The following is a 15,335-nucleotide window of genomic DNA, read 5'->3' on the forward strand; positions in this document are numbered from 1 at the left end:
ATCAACAGAAAAAGACTTTAATGCAAAAGTAATAACATATTTACAAAGTAATCTAAATTAATTCCAAATATAAAACACAAAATAAATCAATCATATAAGTATTCACCGCTTCAAGTCAGAATTTAGTAGATCCACCTTTGACAGCCATACAACCTTGAGTCTGTGTGCTCAGGCCTTTCTCTGACAGCTTTGCACAGCTGCAATCTGCCATTTTTCTTCACTCCTTTTTACAATAGTGCTCAAGCTATGCCAGGCTATGTGAAGATCAGGAGTGAACAGCCTTTTCTTTTTCAAATCCAGCCAGAAATTGAGATCTGGACTCCAGGATATCAGTGTTGTTTTTAAGCAATTCCTATTATAGCTTTGGGTTTATGCTTCAATTTGTTGTCTTGCTGGAAAACAAATCTTTTCCATAGGTGTAGGTTTCTTGCAAACTGCATCAGGTTCCCCTCCAGGATTTCCTCAAGTTTTGCTGTATTCATTTTACCCTTTACCCTCACACTCCTAACAGGGCCTGCTGTGAAGAAGCAGTAACACACAATAATGCTGCCACCACCATGGAGATGGTGCCCTTTTGATCATGAGCAGTGTCTGATAGTCAAAAAGCTCTATTTTCATCTCATAGAACATTCTTCCAAATGACTTCAGATTCTCCCATGTGCCTTGTATTTGAGATGCCATGCGCGTTTTCTTCGTTGCCACTCTCCCATAAAACTGCGACTGGTGAAGCACCGGGCTATAGTTGTATGCACTGACTCTCCAATCTCAGCCTCTCTAGCTTGTTAACACCTTTAGAGTTTTTATAATTCTCTTGGTGGCCTCCCTCACTGGTTTTCTGGTACAATCATTCAGTTTTTTGGATGGCCTGCTCTAGGCAGATTTACAGCTCTGACATACTCTTTCCATTTTTTAATGACTGATATAACCGAACTCTAAAGGTTATTCATTGATTTGGATATTTTCTTGTCTCCATCCACCGACATTTGTTTTTCAATCACCTTTCCAAAGAGTTTCTTGGAGTGTTCTTTTATCTTCATGGTGTAGGTTAGGCCACCACACTGACTCACTTCCAGATTCAGTCTGCTGCATTTATACTACAATCAATTTAAACCTCAAACAGGAGACCTACATTGAGCTGATGATCCAACTTCTAAAACTGACTGGCAGCACCACTGATGATTGACGGTGTCAAATTAATGGGGGATGGGTGAATATTTATGCAATTAACTATTGTGTGTTTGATATGTGTAATTAATTTAGCTCCTTTTGCAGAGATCTGTTTTCACATTAACTTTAAAGATTCTTTTTCTGTTATCAGTTTCATAAAAGCCCATTTAAATCCTGTGAGCAGGTAGTGGATCTGGGGTATATGACAGGCCTGTGGAGTCAGTGAGACAGGGATCTGGGGTTAGTGGCTACCAAAATTTAAAAACTTTTATCTGCCATTTTTTTCAAATATTTAAACATTCAACATTTATATTTTTACATATGTGTGAAAAGGGGGAAATTTGGCTGGATAAGGGGCCTCCTAAACCAAGGGGCTCAGGATGGCTATCTCCTCTGTCCCCCCACATGCTACAAGGACACCATTATTCTTAAAATGGCTGTTCCACTCCACCAACATCCAAATCAATACAAAGGGAAAGCAACAGGAAAAGACATTTTCAGTTATGGGCAAGTATTTATTTATATAGCACAAAATATATATGTTTTACAAGATAACAAAGAGAAAGTTACATGAAAAGAAAAACAAATAAGATTAAGCAATAATATTAAAGAGTAAATAACAAAAAAGGATGGCCAGGAGGATGGAAAAAACAAAAAAAAACTCCAGTTAGGCTGGAGAAACAAACAAAATCTGCAGAGGTTCCAAGGCCAAAAGACTGCCCAACCCACACTGGGTGGGGAGTGAAAGAGTGAAAGGGTTCAAGTTCAAGATCAACTTCATTGTCATGTGTCACTCAGAACAGTGACATTTTTACTTGCGCTTCTCCTCAGAATAGAGACAAAATGTAATACTTTCAAAAACACATACACATATACAGTAAATAGCATAGAAAAAATATGAGATATATGTATACAATCATATCCAAGAACATGTACAGTATCTGTTATTATGACTGGCTATTTAGTAAACTCATGACTTGTGAATAAAAACTGATATAAGAAATAACATATGTCAAATACCAGTATATGAGGAATTAGGGATAAGCAGAAAAGCCACAGTCAAAGAACAATTATTAAGAGAAGAGAAAAGAATTCAAGAGAAACCTTGAAATAGGGGATTCCCAGTGCTGTAAACATAGGAGGAGGAGGAGGAGGAGGAGGAGGAGGAGGAGGTTGGGAGCATGTGCTGATTACAGTGCGTTGCCGCACCCACCACATAATGAACCACCCGGATTGGGACCCGAGTGCAGCCGTGCGACACGTGACACCTCAGCACCACACTGGAACTGTGTGAGGTTTTTTTTAAAGTGGCTGGTGTGCCAATCCTGCTACCAACCCTCAAGTTTTCCCTGTAAGTTGGGGGACCTGTTTGCAGGTTATTGTCATACTCAGGACAAAGCAATTGCAGGTTAAGGGCCTTGCTCAAGGGCCCAACAGAGTCCGGTAAGTGTAAAAAATATTACGTATGTTAATAAAAGTGAAATGAAGGAAATCTGATGCCTCCAGGAGTCCATCTAACACCCTTCTGATACACTAGACTTGTGGCTCATGTGATATGCCTCGTGATGGAGTGGCACCCGGTTTGGGGTTTGTTCCTGCATTCTATACATATGTTCTGGCCCCAACATGTTTAAACTGAATTTGGATCAGATCAAGAGCTAAAGGGGTTCAATAATCTTTAAACTAGGCAGTGATAAGCAAGGATACATGAAAGAAAGCACCGTTTTCCATCTCTCATAATTCCAAAATAAACCTAATAAGCATTTTAAGTGGTTAGAGAAGCACAAGCCTGGTGCTTCTATAGTAATTGTTAATGGTTTTGAAAGTCACTATATGCCATGTACAGATAATGGGTTTAAAAGTTGAAAAACCTATTTAAATGTGTCAAGATCAAGTGTTGCTCATGCTTCCTATTTGAGGTGGGCTTTAGAACATTTATTCTGGGACCAGTGAGCAGCTGCCACTAAAAATGCATTTTTATTGAGCTGTTTTAGTTGGCTGAGCTTTCACTGTGTGGTAGAGGAACAATTAGACTACAACCGTGTCCTGAACTACATTACAGGATGCGTCTTACAAATGGGCATGGAAACCAGCAGGAGCGGCGTGTCAAGGAAAATGTAGAGTCAGGGAGACATCTTAACCAGCAGGGGGCAGCATACACTTGATAAACAAAGCTAGCAAAGGATTTGGCTGCACATTCAAAATCAGATGTCTCTTTCAGCAAATTTCATTAGAGGGCACCATGCCTGGGGGCACCTTTTCATGCATGCATCAGCAGGACCGATCCCAGTACCACTTCCTATGACTTATCTTGAATTTCAGCTATCTGACATTGTATCTTGTTAGCCTGTGTTGCTCTGGTTTGTGTTCATGTGCACTTTACTAGGAACCTTTTGATGATCAGTGAGAAGTGCCCTTATCAATCAATCAATTTTTTATACAGTACTTTTACCAGCAGGTAGCAGAACAAAGGGCATTAAAGAACAAGTGAGGTTTTTATCACAACATCAAGTACAGTGAGCAGACCAATACACACATATACACACACACACACACACACAAAACATCTTCAAAAGTACACACTGTATAAATTAGCTGAACTATAAGACTACAGCTCAAACGTACTGACAAGGAGAGATAAACTGATCAGAATAAACAGAGCTATTAACCCACTTCGTTGTTTCAGACTGTTAAGGTCTAGCTTGAGGCTGTTGGTCCACCATTCCAGTTTCTACCACGGTGTAGGATGTCTTACACTGACACCATGCTATTTTCACACTTGTACTGATCAGTTTACCTTCTCATTCTAAGTTAATGAAAACCTTTTCCCTTTAACTGCCTTTGTGCTACATGTTTGTGAGCCCCCGGCCACCCACTGGTAAGAGTTGGTGAAGAAGAAGTCTGACAGCATCCCTCACGGTGCTGTCACCAAGCCAACGTAGCCATTATTGTTATTTGTCTTTCATAAAGCTCACATAATTGTTTACGAAACACCCAGTTCAGCCTGAACCCATGCAGTTGACGAGCTTCAGAATAGCCCACAGAGTACAAAGGCTGCAGAACATCAACATCTTTTTTCCAAGGACCATATCTATATAAAGATGGGTAACCATGTTGTATATAAAACACTCAACAATTTGCTCTTAGAACAATGCTCCTCTCTATGTAACTTCATTTTCAAATTTATTTTCTAATTCAGGGTAGTAGGAAGGTTGTGGGCTACTATATATATATATATATATATATATATATATATATATATATATATATATATATATATAATATATATATATATATATATAAGGGTGTGCAAAAGTAGGGCAACAGTTGATCGTATGGAAAAAGACATGAAGGTTATGATTATAACAATACTTTTATTAATTCAATAGCTTTATTAACTTTATTAACTCAGAAGAATATCACAATGACATACTGCATAGTGTACAAACTCGTTAGTGCTCAAATTGCCGGCCTTCATTATTCACATATTCTTGTAGTCTACTTGCTAATAACAAAAATAATAATAAGAAGAAGACAAATAATACAAGTAAATAATACAATAATTAATAAATGAATAATAAAACAAGAATAATCTGTTTTGTTTTGTGTATTCACAACTGTAAGCCTACTTTCGCCTACCCCTATATACTCAATTCCTTCTTCATCTCAATGATGTTTGTGGGTTTCCAAATATGGACTGCTCTTTCAGGCCCTGCCACAAAGTGTCATGGGGTGGCGTTTGGTTGTGGTATGGACTAACAATTATATTTGGGCTTTGAACAGACCATTTTAAAAGTATGCAATTCTTTTTAGTCATTCTGATGTAGATTGTTTCATATATTTGTGATTGTTCTCTTAATTCAGCTTCAGCTCACAGACAGATGGCCTGACATTCACTGATATAGAGCAGAATGCATGATGCCTTTCAAGATGTCATGTTGCTCAGCAAAGTTTTTGATACTGTAATATGACCTTCCTTTATCATTGGGATTAGTTTCTTTGCTTGTCTCCAGACATAATGTGACCAGTATGGCAAATAAGATCCACTTTCAACTCATCTATCTTAAAACATTTTTCCAGTGCCCTTGGAAGTCTTCCAAATTAGTTCTTTCAAACTCGAGGTGAGCATTAATATTTTTATTAGTGAATAGTACTTTTTGCCATGATAGTAAGACCATGAATTATGGAGCAAATAGTTTTAGTTTTGATGCGAACATCCATAGCCACATTTATATGCATATGTATAACCCATATACACATAGACATTGAAATATAGACATTTATTATTATATCCATATCTATGTTCATATTCATATGCAGATACTGTAACCATTCAGTCCACTTCCTCATGCCACACAGATAGGCCACTACAAAGGAAGATGAGAACTTCTCATTTCTTAAGGTTTGACCTCTTTTTTTGTTTGAAGAAAGGTGCCATGAATGTGAAAGAATAGACATATTCATGATGGCAAACCAGAAAGGGTGGGGGGGGGGGGGGGACCCTACACCATCCTATGAGGTCATGGGAGGAATGAGAAGACCACAATTCCTAGTTCTACTCTACCTGAGAGCATAAAAGGGGAAGCTTGGAAGCAAAGAGCAATACAATTACATTTGTTGGCAGACTACATTAAATACTCTCTTTTTAACAGCACTATTCAAAGTCATGTAGCTAAAATAGGAGCAAACAGATTTGCAACTTCTTAATAGCTTTTATCGACAGCAGAGTCCAATTCAAGGGATGTAAAAATGGCCTCCATTGATGTCTTGTTGTTAGATGTTAGTTGTGGAGGGCCTAAGACTAATTGTAAGCAAATCTTTAAACACACCTTTCAATGTTTTTGAAATATGTGTTTGATGGAGAGTTAAAATCTCTGTTCAGTCCTCAAAGTAAAAAGTGAATTGCTGCATGAAGTGACACAGAATGTTTCTCTATGTTAAGATTGATAAGCTTGCAAATTCACCAATGCTTTTCAATGGAAGATTTTGAAAATTCAAGCATTTGAACCACACACTGTATTCGGTATATCTCAAAATTGAACATTCCTGACAAACTTTATTGAAAAATAAATGTGCCAAGCTTCATCAAAATTCATCCACTAGGCGCCAAGTTGTTTCTTGTGGACAGAGAGATGGACATGGCAACCACATTAGGTGATTTTCGAATTATATGCAAACTCACTTAAAAACACCAGTTCAGACTGATAAAGAATGAAAAGGATTGTAAACACTGTATAGTGTTGAAAATAAACAAACCAGGGTGTAAAACCTTATTATGGAGCCTTGTCTTATGGTTTACCACATGGACCCCATTGGTGAAAGTATTTAAATATTCATATACAGTACTTACATATCAAACTGTAAAGTTAAATAAAGGTAGGCATGGTGACTTGATGATTTAACAGCAGTGCACCCCTTCTTTTTACCCTTGTCTGAATGCTTAGGGAGTATGCTATAACTACGATTACCTGTTAAAGCCTGGAAAAGTGTTCTCAATATATCACTAACTGCAAAACAGTAAACAAACTCACACATAATAAAGCGGTAACTTTATAAAAATATTGTGCAAACTACATGAAAAAATGAACAATAGTAGCCAGGCAAGGTTGCTCATAGTTACTCCACTGTACACGGCTTACTGTCACCAGCATTTAAACACCACAATAATTTCATTATAAACTCTACGAGTGACATTAATTTGAAACTGAAGAGGAATGTGCTTAGGAAAGAGAGAAATAATATAAACAAAGTGAATTAAAAGAAACTAACAATTTCACATGGTTGCCGTGTGACAATAAAGGGGCTGAGAATGCTGGCTTTGAGCTTGTCCTCTAGAGTCCGCCCTTGTTAGTATGTGGCCGAGTGAAGGGGGTTTCCGATGAGACAAACAAAGCACATTTCCTTCCTGTTAATTGTAATTTCAAAGATCTGAGAGCCTGAAGAGGGACTCTGTAAGATTAGAGCTCAGCCTAAGCCCCAAATATCAATGGTGCTTCATGCCACTTGATCTGGGAGGCACCATTCATGAAATGTTAAAACCAGAGTGAGGGCTATCACCAGGGCAAAAGGACAAACAGTCTGGTCATCCAAGCACTATATGCCCTTTTTGAATTTCAACAACTATTCCAAAATTCACCAGTATTCCCTGTCTCCATCATTACTTTCTTTACATTTAAGTTTCTGAAGCACTCCAAATGTACTCGATATAGTCTCATTGTTTCATCCTGAAGCAAATTAGTCCACATCACAGGGAATAAATATGACCTAAAATAGGTTCACTGGGATCTTAAAAATGACATTTCTATACAAAATTGTAATTTTTGGGAAATCTACATTCCTAGTGGTTGATGACAAGGTGTGTGTCAGTAGTGGGATCTCAGTTGGGGACGTTTTGGTTTCACATCCAGCTTCTTAGAGGCTAGTCCTTGATCTCATGGAATGGTTGAAAATTGAAGCACCAAGTGTAAATTTTGCAGCTCTACTTCTGCCCATCAGTTTCATTTGCAGTAACTGAAGGGAGTGTGACTTTTTGATAAATCTATTCAAATATGTCAAGAGTAAAGGGAAGTGTCTTCAGGAGAGAATTGCTTTGGAGATTGGGGGGTTCTAAACAGCATCCTCTCAAGTTCATTAAAAAGATGACATTTTAGGAGTTCTTCAAAATGTAAAACTAGTCTTAGCCACATCAGGGCACATTCTTAAAAAATGTAAAACTGGGCTGCGTTATTAAACCAGGGCACATTTTCACCCTTAGAGAAGGTGACCTATTCAGGTAGGCAAATTTGAATTGTAAGAACTTCACCTAAATTCAATGAATACTCACACAACAGTACTTTAAGTAACAATCACAAACTCACTTAATCATCTGGGACACAGTTAGGTGGAGTCTAAACCAGCAGACCTGGGCAGAAGGCCAGAAACAACCTGGTACAGGGAACCAGTTTATCACATGGTAAACAAGAGGCCGGTGTAGAATCAGAAGTTATGAATAACTGCACTGGTTTGGGGAAATTTATGCAGATACGGGGAGAATTTGCAAACCCCATACAGACAAAGACCTTGCATGAGGCTCAAACTCAGAAACTTAAATGCAAGAATCAATAGTGCCATGCCATTATTGTAACAGCAAAGTTTAAATAGCCATCTGGTGCTTCATCGTGACATGAGAAGCAGGCACTACACACCAGCACTTCAGTTCTTGCCATTTTTGCCTATTGGTAGATATGTGGTAGAAGTCAGTGACAGCTTTAAACCTGCTGGCCTTGGTTAGTTACACTGCATTAAATCACTCTTCCATTCTCACCAAATCAGTTTCACTAATGCCTATGCCAGTCTCAGCAATTTGGGTCACAGCACACAACAAGCAGCACTGAACACAAAGCAGAAGCCCACCCTGGATGGGATGCCAGTCCATCAACAGGTGCACACAAACAGTGATGCAAATTCTAGAGGTAAAGGGTAGCCTGAACTGGATTTGGGGTCAGGAGACAAATGGTGGGAGTCTGTATAATTGAATTGATACCCACATACAACTGGATGATTTTATGAAGTGTAACAGAGTGGACAACTCATTTTAAGGAGGGTAGCATGGTAGCAGCGTGCTTGCTACTGCTGCCTCTTCGCTCTAGTGTCCTGAGTTCTTGCCACTTTGTCATTCTACAAATTCTCTTCATGTCTCTGTGAGCTTTCTCCAGGTACTCAAATATGAGAAAGTCAGACCTGAATGGCCAGTCTAGTTTGGTTTTCTCTGTACATACATGCAAGTGTGCTTTGTGGTGAACTGGTACCCATCCAAAGGGGATTCCTGTCTTTATTTTCAATGCATTTGGTGTGGGCCCCCCATCACCCAGTATTGACACTATGCAAGTTCAGGAAATGAGTAAGTTAAATAAACAGTAAACACCTAGATGGCAAATTACAAATATTTATAATTACAAATATTACTCATGAAGAAACTCAGGGGATATAAAAATACTTTTTAAGTTTAATTTAACTATGTTGTAATTAATAAGGTGGCATGGTGGTGATTATAAAATTAACAGATAAATGGCTGGCAGAGGAAGTCTGTGTAAGTGACATAATAACCATAAACAATTTAAGGACACATTGATGAAGGACTAGCTGCAAAGTGTAAAATATTTAAAGTACTGTAAGGAGCTATATCACGCAATGGTGTTAAAATGATTACTACTGCTGCTTCATAGCCCTAGTGCCCTGGGTTTGGATAAATGTGAATAATATATTACTCAACTTAAAAAGCCATTATACTTTAGGGTGGCATGATGGCACTTTGGTTAGTGCTACTGCTTCCCAGATGTGAGAGATTGACTTCAAATTCCAGTGTGGTCACTGTCTGTGTGGAGTTTGCATGTTTTCCCTGCATGGGTTTGGTCCATAGTCTCAACTTTTTCTTCCACATCTTACATAAATGCAAGCTGACTGGCAATTCTAAAATGGCCCTTTATGATTAACTTTGGGTATGTATGCCATTTTGTCCACTGATGGACTGCTGCCCCATCCAGAGCAGGTTGCTACTAAATTTTACTGCTGCTCCCCATGGTCCTGACTGAATTAAGCAGTTTTACAAAATGGACAGAGACAGTAGTTAATATCACTTTTTTTAATATCACTTTTTTTTCTATTTTATGCATTTATTGAATGTATTCAATTTATTAAAAACAAGTAACATTCCATACAAGCAAGTCAAACTTGACCAAACTAAATTCAGTTCAACCCCCACTCATGAGAAAGAGAGGAAGGCCAACAGCCAGAGTAAAACTTTAACAGTAGAAAAGAGGGAAGAGAATCCTTTTCCCCAATATGAATGCTTATTCTAAAATGTTATTGATTAGATTCTGCCAGGTTTTAAAAAAAGTTTACTTGCTAATAGTGAAGTAAAGGCAATCACTGTTTTGTTTGTCCTTCTCCACTTTAAGCCCATCTGGGAACCCACCAAACACCGCTGTTAATGGATTAGGAGTGACTGTGGCACCAAGGCTGTCTGATAGGCATTTAAAGATTTTGGTTCAGAATGAAGTTAATTTGGTGCACGCCCAAAACATGTGACCCAATGAGGCTATAGCTCAATTGCAGCGTTCACAGGTTGGCTCTTGCCCTGAAAACATTTTGGACAATTTTAAATGAGACAGATGTGCTCAATAAAAGATTTTAAGGTGAATAATTGTATGCTTTGCACAGAATACAGCACTTGTATTCTAAATAAAGCACAGAGGCTTAAGGTGACCTTCTGGTGGTTGCCATGGACCAGGCAAGTTGTTCCTTCTTTAAAAGGTTGTCTGTGTTTAATATCAGGCTTTAAATGCCAGCTCTGCAATGATAAGTCACTTCCATCTTTCTAAAGAGCTGCGAAAACTGCTCATATTTTATTTCCATCAACTTCCATTGAAAACTTTGGAGGTTATGAAAGGTGCTAGATACTGTAAACATTGGACAGCATTACCACACAAAGTTGTAACATATTTTTTCTCTAAAATAAAATGTGTTTTATCTGAGTGTAAGCTTCACAAAAGTAATAAGTTACATTGCAAAAAAAAAAAAACAGCAGCTTGCTAAGAAAAGCAAGAAAATGGAAAGGTTTAAAAGAAAAAAACAAGCCCTGGTAGAGTTATTTTTGAGCTTCCCCATTAGAACAATAAACTGCCCTGTCCAATGTGCATACTTTGCAGATTTAGCATGGGGCATAATGACAAGTCCTTGTGTTCTATTTGCCCTGTTAGTGGGCAGGAGATTGGCATAACTCCTATCTGATTTGGTCACAATCACCAGTATAACAAAACCATCTTAATTCAGATTTGGGACACAGTGGCAGCTGGCTTTGGTGGGGCATCATTAGGTGTGAGGCACAAATCTACCTAAGACTTGATGTCAGTCCATCACAGAGCCCACTCACACATGTTTATACATGCACAGAACTCACCAGTATCACCAATATATATATGTATTTTAAAAACATTCTTTTGTTGCATTTTTAAGGCTTCTATAGAATGGCAGATATGCATGATGTTATGTTGTGTGATTACAGCACATGGTGGCAGTGCTGCTACTTTGCAACAAGGAGACTGGGGTGTGCTTCCTAGGTGCTCCCTGCATGGAGTTTGTATGTTCTCCTTGTGTTCATGTAGGCTTCCTTTAGATGCTGTGGCATCTTCCCACAGTCTAAAGACATGCATGTTAGCTGAACTGATGTTAATAAACTGGCTCTAGTGTTTGTGTGACTGTGTTCACCTTATGACTATCTGGCACCCTGTTCAAGGATTGTTCCTGCCTTGCGCCTGATGCTTCCTGGGTTAGGCTCCAGCTACCCTACGACTGTCCTCAAGATAAGTGGATTTGGAAAATGGATAGATGGATGGACTACAACACAAGAAAAAAGTCTCACATGCAATATACCACATAGCAGCTTAAAGCCAGAACCTGGGCAGCTTGTCCTGCATCTAAGGTGAACTGCTGCAGAGAACCCCATTAAACAGTCACACCTGGGGACTGCTTGCTTTAATGTCAAATTTAAAGGTCAGTTGGTAATTAAGTTTGACAGCAGCATCATTGGACAACACCTTTCCATACTGGTACGTATTTCAACCGCACAGAAGCTGCTCAGTGTTTCTCTACAGAACTAGCAGTCCACATTGAGCTTTAAACTTTACATAAGCATCGCTCTCATTGCCAGGTGCAGACTCTTCATTCTCTCACCACTGTTAAATTTAGTGATGATATCACTAGTGTAATAAATATTATGTAGTATTTTTTTAAATAAGAGCAATGTTTAACAGGTATAGGTAATGCAAAATTGCAAATAATGGTTTTAAAACTAACATAACATAGCATTCTCAAAGCCAATTAATCCATTTCAGGATCACGGGAAGGCAGGGATTATCCCAGCAGCATCAGGTGCAAGGCAGGAACCAGACTTGAACAGGGTACCTGATCACAGCAGGCTCCACTAACACACCCACTAGCTCTGGAAAAGGGCCAGCTTAGAATCACCAATGTTAAAGAAATATTCCTCCCCAAAAAATCACATTTTTTCTATGTTATGTACCCTGTTGAGTTTGTAGAGATAACCAAGAAAAAAATTAATGTCATGTTTATATAGAGAATGAAGATAAAGTTTCTGATATAAATGGGAGTCTGTGGTCACCAACGCTGGACAACAGCAAACAACATTAAAAAGTCCATTAAAAAAATCTGACATTACTCATTATCCTCATGTCAAACCATTCAGTCGTATGCTTGCATATCGCAAACATATATATCTCTCTATTATAAAAAAAATAAATCTTGGGAGGGAGACAAGGGTGACGAGACATGATCTTCTTGGAAGACATTTTGAAGTCCCACGAGACTACTTGCACGACACGCCCTACTTACAAACAAATTCTTGAAGACACTTTAACGTCCTGCGAGACAAAGAAGTGAGATAAAAGGACAGCTGCTGTACAGGCTTTTTAATGATCGACACGCAGCACAACAAGCAGATCATGCATCACGGCACTATCAACCACAGGGTGGATAACTCATTTACTGCAGCTTTCCATCCATTCATTATCCAACCCACTATATCCTAACTACAGGGTCATGGGGGTCTGCTGGAGCCAATCCCAGCCAACACAGGGTGCAAGGCAGGAAGCAAACCCTGGGCATGGCGCCAGCCACACACACACACACACACACCAAGCACACACTAGGGACAATTTAGAATCGCCAATGCACTTAACCTGCATGTCTTTGGACTGTGGGAGGAAACCGGAGTACCCGGAGGAAACCCACATAGACATGGATAGAATATGCAAACTCCACACAGGGAGGATCCAGGAAGCAAAACCGGGTCTCCTAACTGCGAGGCAGCAGCGCTCCCCACTGCACCACCATGCAGCTTTATTACTGGCAAATATCAAGAAATAAAAAATGAATGAAAATGAATGAAATGAAAATAACAATCTCTTTAAATTGTATGTCCAAATAACCAAACCCGGGGGTTGGCGAGCGAAGCGAGCAGGGGGCAGAGCCCCCTAGTTTTTATTAAAGTACTGTTAAATAAACCACTTCCAGAAAACACTCTCATAAACTAAATTGAAACACTGAGATGCAACGGTGCATTTGAACTGAAGACCCACCTCACCGCTTTATTCATTGGTCAGTAGTCCAGCCCAGTAACATCTTATTCATTGGCTCACATTATAGCAACGAAAAGCGTGCACTGAGAGACATGTAAAATTAAAGATTAAAAGGTAAAGAAAAGCAAGTGAAAACATTAACAGACAGAAAACATGCCTTGTGATATGTGAGATGCTTCAACAAGTGGTAGGCCAACACATGTATGCAGTTTCCCAGTCTGACACTAAATAATCCCAAGGAACTCCAGTTGTGGCTCACCGCTATGAATATAAATGTAACAATGGGAGGCGGGCCTACAATTCAAATGCTCATTTGCATCTGAGCACGTTTCATTTTTGTTTACAACGCATTTTCTGGAGGTGGTTTATTTAACACTATTTTAACAAAAATGCATAAATTTTGCATGTTGTGAGCATACGACTGTCTAACGTGACATATGGGTTATGTGACACAGGTTACTTGAGATTTCTTCACTGACCTTTTTTGATAATGTTTACTGTTGATTGAATTGCCTGATTCATTTATTTACTTCAATATATTTCTTTTTTTTAACTTTGTTGTACTTTTTTGATGTTGATTATAGAACTTTTTAATACCTCACAAAAAATGTTTTATAACCGTCCCCTTCTCTGTGACAAATGGGTGTGGTGGTCAGTTGCATTGTAGTTTCTTGTTTTGGCTGATGTTTCAAATGCATTCACATTCTGCAGGCCAACAGTTTCTTTGAAGCGACTACATCAAAAATTCACAGGCTGGCAGATGGCCCAGGGGTATGGAGCAGAGAGGCAGCAGTGCTCTACACTGTACTTGCAGCCTGTAATGTTATTTAAATCAACGGTACCCATTATTGTTAACATGGACACTGAATCATGCTGAGGTTTTAAGCAACCCTGGGGTACAATAAGGCTGCTGATGATGGCAAGAAAGTTCAAAGCTGGATACAATCCAACAATCTCATTGTGATACATGACCTGAAGCAACAGGTAACTAGTTAGTCCTACAGATGGTAATGTAAATATGTTGATTTAGGCTGGCTGGTGACCACCACAGTCCAATTTCATGTAAAGTTATGAAGTCCTCTCACACAACCAACACCATCACTTCCTGTTACATATTACTGTATATAGCCGATACTGCCAAGCATTAGTTGAAAATGAAAAACAAGAAGAAATCCTGTAAAGGAAAACTGTAAAACTATATAAGCAACAGAGACACTTGTCGGCACAGTCTCAAAGAGTGGCACACAGTACATGCACTTTTGAGGAGCTGTTTCCAGAAGCATTCAACCTATGTACAAGATAGCTTGTTTTAAATGTATTATAAAGAACTAGTCATTAAGCCCGTTACAATAACGGGCGCTAGAACAGTAGTGCATAAACATTAGTAGAAACAGTCTATATTAAATGGCAAGGGACTTTGACCTCATTCTTTTTGTTGGTCGTATTTTTCTTTCTTTCAGCCTTTCTTTTGTTGATGTTTACTTGCTGAGCTGACCGTTCTTCGTGGGCTGCCGCCGTGTATTGTGTGTCTTTAATTTTCTGTGACAGTAATACTGTCTTGTACAACCGCTGGCTTGTACATCCATAATATACCTTTAATTTTCTCTGGTGGTAATACAGGCGTGCGCGTCGGTAATATGCCTTTAATTTTCTCTGACAGTAATACTGGCTTGTATGTGGCTGTAATATGAGTCACTATATTGTGTACCTTTAATTTCCTCTCGCAGTAATACTGGTTTGTATTTCTGTAAAACAACTGTAACTTTCTCTGACAGTAATATCGCGCATCGCACCGTGCCCCGCGCATGCGCACTTCACCAGAAGACACACACACACACGGACACCTGGACGCACACAGGGATTTTATTAAAGAGGATTATGTAAAAAAAGACATTGACATCTGCATTGGCAATCCTAAATTGTCCCTAGTGTGTGCTTGGTGTATGGCTTTGTGTGTGTGTTTGTGTGTGTGTGCCCTGCGGTGGGCTGGCACCCTGCCCGGGATTTGTTTCCTGCCTTGGGCCCTGTGTTGGC

The 15,335-nt window shown here is 39.1% G+C and overlaps 1 protein-coding gene across 8 annotated transcripts in view; it reads right to left on the minus strand.

Moving 5' to 3' along the window:
• yrk (Yes-related kinase) overlaps window positions 1–15,335 on the minus strand; it is a 143,780-nt gene that overhangs the window by 30,763 nt on the left and 97,682 nt on the right. The gene's annotated exons all lie outside the window — the stretch shown is intronic.

This window comes from Erpetoichthys calabaricus, chromosome 14, assembly GCF_900747795.2.
Source record: "Erpetoichthys calabaricus chromosome 14, fErpCal1.3, whole genome shotgun sequence".
NCBI lineage: Eukaryota > Metazoa > Chordata > Cladistia > Polypteriformes > Polypteridae > Erpetoichthys > Erpetoichthys calabaricus.